General features: G+C 49.4%; 1 long non-coding RNA gene across 1 annotated transcript; it reads right to left on the reverse strand.

The window, feature by feature from the left end:
- Positions 1–913: 913 nt before the first annotated feature.
- On the reverse strand, positions 914–3,210 carry LOC143934098 (uncharacterized). Its single transcript, XR_013263212.1, has 3 exons — positions 3,049–3,210; positions 1,355–1,540; positions 914–1,260 (listed from the first exon to the last, which is right to left on the reverse strand). It is a non-coding gene; the product is annotated as an uncharacterized LOC143934098 (long non-coding RNA).
- Between the last annotated feature and the right edge of the window lie 2,321 nt (positions 3,211–5,531).

Raw genomic sequence — 5,531 nt, forward strand, 5'->3', positions numbered from 1 at the left:
TTTAGTCCTCCGGTTATTAATAATTGTCATATATAGAAAGGGACCCAACAAGACGCAGGATGAAAGATCTCATAGTGTAGTAAAAAAATTATTTAAAATACAAGAAATGGTATTGTAATCGCATGTATAAGACCCCTTTCACACCACACCGCCCATAGCATCGGCGGTAAAACGGCGCTATTTTTTGCGGCGTTTTACCGCCCGGATTTGCGGCGCATTTCGGCCGCTAACGGGGACGCTTTTACCCCCGCTAGCGGCCGAGAAAGGGTTAGGTATTACAGCGCTGCCCCATTGTTTTCAATAGGGAGCAGCGGTGGAGGAGCGGTAAACACACCGCTCCTTCACTGCTCCAAAGAAGCTGCTGGCTGGACTTTTCCTGACGTCCTGCCAGCGCACCGCTGAGGTGTGAAAGCCCTCAGGCTTTCACACTACAGACAATGGTGCAGCAGTTTTAGGGCGGATTGCAGGAGCTATTTTTAACGCTATAGCACCTGCAAAACGCCCTTGGTCTGAAAGGGGTCTAAGTGCCTAAATATGTACAGCGTTGGCATTGACATGGGTTGGCATACGTTCCAATCCTTGCTCTGGATTCCAGCCCAGAAGTAACGAACTCCCCGCTTCAGCTTTTCAGGTGCTTGTATGTTGCTATGCCTCATAACATACATGTGATAGCAGCTTCAACATACTATTAATTATATGCTTGCATGTGTATATATATATATCTGGCACAAGGGTAAGTGTGCCAGGATGGGCCATCTGTGAATGCATGCCTACATCCCGAATATCGGTAAAGAAGAGAGAGGATTGTGGGACTTTAAATGAGATCTATGACATATACGTCAGAGTAACCTCCATCCCTAATTCTGATAACTAAGAGGTTGGGACTTTAAATGAAGCATGCGATTCAAATGAGTCAATTTCTGTAAAGAGTTTATTACATGTATAAATTGATAAAAACAAAAACGCACAACTCTGTGAGTCTGATATTATTTTTATATATATACATACATAGTAAATACATATATGGATAAAACAAACACACACATGAATGCAGGGGCACAATACTACATGGTAGTACAATGTAAGTAGCTAAAATAATAACATAATAATAAAAGATAGGTGTCTAGTCATTCAATCAGGTATAGTTGTTGCACATATCTTGCTGTTGCTATGAATAAGGGACACATTGGTATAGCATCAGTAGCTCAACGCCTTTCATGGTTAATTACCACTCATCAGGAGCAATTGTAACCAGGATGTCTAAAGGGTATAAACAGTAGATCAGACGGGGGTGCAAGAATGTAACATTATTAATAATTTAAGGGGAAGTATTGTAACATCCGCCCATACTCACAAAACCAGACATGGGTCTCGGGTGTGGCAACATAACCAACGTTGGGTGCGGGCCAACATCTAGCATGGGAGATGAGGTGGCACATAAAGGCAAAGCATCAGGGAACAGAGAATAGTGTGCTGGTGAGGTGTGTTTGGACAATCACCAGAGAATCCATGGTGAGGTGGGATCGGTCCCCCCCAACATCTAGGAATAAACATGAAATAGGTATATTAGTATTAAATAGTTGATTTGGAAATCTGATCAGATAGTCCATGGTGTAGTGTGGAGATAGTCGTCACAAACATCATGATATTTAGGTGGTGATATAAAGATAAGTATATCAAAGCCCATTTGGTGAGCGAAGCCAATGGTTTGGCTGGGGTGAAATATTGTACAGTGTGTTAATAGGAAGGTTTGTGCAGTTGCAGCTAATAAGAAGGTGTAAAAAAAGAGGATAGAAAAGTCAGTTCAAAGGCAGGGCAGACCACCAACAAAGATACCTGTAGTCTCGGTATGAAAAACTTTTGTGTGGTTGTTGATCGGTGCCAGACAAGAAAGCAAAATCTGTGCCCATCATGAGGAGTTAAATACTTCACTCCAGCCAATGATATGCCGCCAACGTCACACAGACTAGTGGGAGGGGGAGAGAAGTACGCGCTTCCCGGTGTTGTGTCAAAACTTTTTTTAAAATTTTTTAAAACTACACGGTAAAATGACAAAGTAACTTTACTGTATTTAAAGATTTGTACAATACACATTTAATATACACATTTTCCATACCATATTGAAATCATAGAATACATTGGCAAACCAAAATTTCCATCTACAGTAGTTGAATTATGCCGCTCCTCTGGCTGGCCAGTAAGGATGAGCTCAGGCGTGTTCGCATGGATGCAGAGCTCGCCAGGAAGTCGGTGCAGCGCTGCGCTAATCACAGGCAGTAAGACATTGCCCAATCTCTGCAGCTGCATATCGGGGCAATGTCTCACTGCCTGTGGTTAGTGCAGCAGTGCGCCAACTTCCTGGCGGGCTCTGCACGTGGTCCATACGAACACGCCTAAGTTCATCCCTACTGGTCAGCTACCGAATAAGGTTCCTTTAATGTAACAAGCTCATTTATTATATTTACCCCCATTTATGATGGCCGACTTGGCCTCAGTAATCCCCCCCTATTGCTGTCTCTGCACTGGACACTTTGCTATACAAACATATAAGGGGTGGATCATTTCCATGCAAACTCATCAGCCAATGGATGGGCTTCTCTGGCTGACCAGCATCATACTGCGGCTCTGAGTGACAGTGGCCAGAGCAGGCCCCGCCCCCTCAGGTCTGTGTTTAGCATGTGCAGGCCCCACCCCCTCGGTTTTTTTGCATCCCCATTGGATGTAAAATATATAAGAATAGTTTGTCATGTAATCTCCGTCTGATGTGTAGAATGTGATAACGTGGGGGTCTGTTCTACCAGATTACCACTACCCATCAGATAATCTGATAGAACGCTTCCCAACTGCGGACGCGTTGCTATGGAAACACAGGGTGGGCGTGTCCTGACAGCCTTGAAGCTCCCCCACCCCATCATGTAATATCAGTCGCCCATAGAAGAACACGATTACATGATTGTTGTCTGCATTTCTAGTGTACCTCTCCTACTATCCCATATCTAAAATGGCCGATTTGGCCTCGGTAACGTTCCCGCCCCTTCCGTGACTCACCTCTAGAGTGACGCTGTAAACACTGTGCGTGTTTCTATGTAAGCAGACCATCCAGTGTGCTGAGCTTCTTTCCCTGGCCACCTCCCCGTGGTGCCTTTGAGGGAATGACGCACTTCCATGGTGATCTACAATGCTCTGCCCTAACGTCAGCAGTGGAGGCCACGCCTCCTCCGTCCTATGCTCAGCCTGTCACAGTGCAGGCCACGCTCCCTCCTATGTTCAGCATGTCACCAGAACAGGCCCCGCCCCCCCTCCAATGTTCAGCCCGTCACCAGAGCAGGCCCCGCCCCCGAAGTTTTCCCCATTACTTTGGTATGTACATTCCCAGGGCTTTCCTTCTTTCGGCCACCTCTGGCCGCCCTGTCCTCTCCCTCTTGTCAGTAACACAGAAAAGTAAAGGACTCCCTTCCTCCACCAGCGTCTGTGTAGTAGTGTTTACAGATAGATGTCCTGGGTCTCAATCACCCACATTGATTGTAAATATGGGGCTTGGAGAGGTGGCTTCTTTCTCCACCTGCAGCCTGTTACAACTGTGTGTAGCACAGACAGGGCTGGACTTACCATTGGGCTTGACTGGGCTCAAGCCCATGGGCCCCGCCGAGATACATAGCCGAGTGTAAACGGCTCGGCTCTGCTCACAGTCATGCCCAGTCCTACCCAATGGTAAGTCCAGCCCTGCTGGATGGACATAACACAGGAACTGGGCGTGACTGTGAGCCGAGCTGAGTACACTCGGCATCTCTCAGGTCCGCTCGGGACTTCGAGAGGATCCAAGTGCTGCGAGATACACAGGACTCTGGATCTCAGCGGTGCCATTTTTAAACTTTAAGACTGCAAATGACACTGGGGCAAGGCTGCAAATGACAAGGCTACACTGACAAGGCTGCAAATGACACTGACAAGGCTGCAGATGGACACTGATAAGGCTGCATTGATAGACATTTAAATTAAAGTTTTTTTCTTAAACTTCCCTCCTAAAAGTTATTTTCTTTATAATTCCATCCTAAACTTGGGGTGTGTGTTATACGCTGATAAATACGGTAATGTATAGAAGGTAGGGCCCGAAAGTGACTCAAGCCCAGGGGCCCCCACCACCCTAAGGCTGCTTTCACACTGGGGCGGTATTCAGGCGTTACAGCGCTAAAAATAGCGCCTGTGTAACGCCTGAAAAAAACCAGCCCCTTTAACTCCAGTGTGAAAGCCGGAGGGCTTTCACACTGGAGCGAAGCGCTGGCAGGACGGTGAAAAAAGTCCTGCTAGCCGCATCTTTGCAGCGGTGAAGGAGCGGTGTATTCACCGCTCCTAAACCGCTCCTACCCATTGAAATCAATGGGACACCGCGGCAATACCGCCGGCAAAGCGCCGCTGCAGCGGCGCTTTGCGGGCGGGTTTAACCCCTTTTCGGCCGCTAGCGGGGGTTAAAACCACCCCGCTAGCGCCCGCAAACCGCCGCTAAAACGACGGTAAAGCGCCGCTAAAAATAGCGGCACTTTACCGCCGACGCCGCTCCCGCTGCAGTGTGAAAGCAGCCTAAGTCCTGCCCTGAGCACAGAGAGGAGCAAAGTGTGAAACTCCTCCCCTGCTCTGTGCTGCATTGCTAATAGGCAGAGCTGCAGGGAGGTCACTGCGTAGAAAATAAAGCCCGGGCACAACTAACCGAGCCTTGATGGCTGCATTCTGCAAGAGGTGACAGAGAGCTGTGGGGGAGGGGGGCAATCTGTGACAGGTGAGAGAGTTTTGTGTGTGGGGGTGGGAGGATTTGTGAGAGAGCTGGGAGTAGGGGGAGCTGGAAAAAGGTGAGAGATTTGTGCAAATGGCAGAGCTGGAAAAGGGGGATTTGTGCAGAGGGGAAAGCTGTAGGTGAGGGTGCTGAGGTGAGTTGTGGACTGGGGGTGTAATCTGTGGATGGAGGGGTGCAGATGTGAGATGTTAATGGGGTGCTAAGGTGAACTATGGAAAAAGTGCAGAGTTGAACTGTGGATGGGGCAGAAGAGGTGTGTATGTGTACTGTGGATGGGTAGGTGGGCTGTGGATGGTGGGGTGTGTAGGTGTACTGTGGATGGGGAGGTGTGTAGGTGGGCTGTGGGTGGGTAGGTGTGCTGCGGACAGGGAGGTGTGTGTGGGTGTGCTGCGGACGGGGAGGTGTGTGTGGGTGTGCTGGGGAGGGGTGTGTGGGTGTGCTGGGGAGGGGTGTGTGGGTGTGCTGCGGATGGGGAGGGGTGTGTGGGTGTGCTGCGGATGGGGAGGGGTGTGGGTGTTGCGGAGGTGTATAGGTGTTCTGAGGACGGGGAGGTGTGTAGGTGGGCTGTGAACGGGGAGGTGTGTAGGTGGGCTGTGGAGGTGGGTAGGTGTGCTGTGGACGGGGAGGTGGGTAGGTGTGCTGTGGACGGGGAGGTGGGTAGGTGGGCTGTGGACGGGGAGGTGTGTAGGTGTGCTGTGGACGGGAGTTGGCTGTGGATGTGGAGGTAGAAGTGGGCTGTGGA

This window comes from Lithobates pipiens, unplaced genomic scaffold, assembly GCF_037356315.1.
Source record: "Lithobates pipiens isolate NorthernLeopardFrog02 unplaced genomic scaffold, aLitPip1_a1.2 Scaffold_27, whole genome shotgun sequence".
Classification (NCBI taxonomy): Eukaryota; Metazoa; Chordata; class Amphibia; order Anura; family Ranidae; genus Lithobates; species Lithobates pipiens.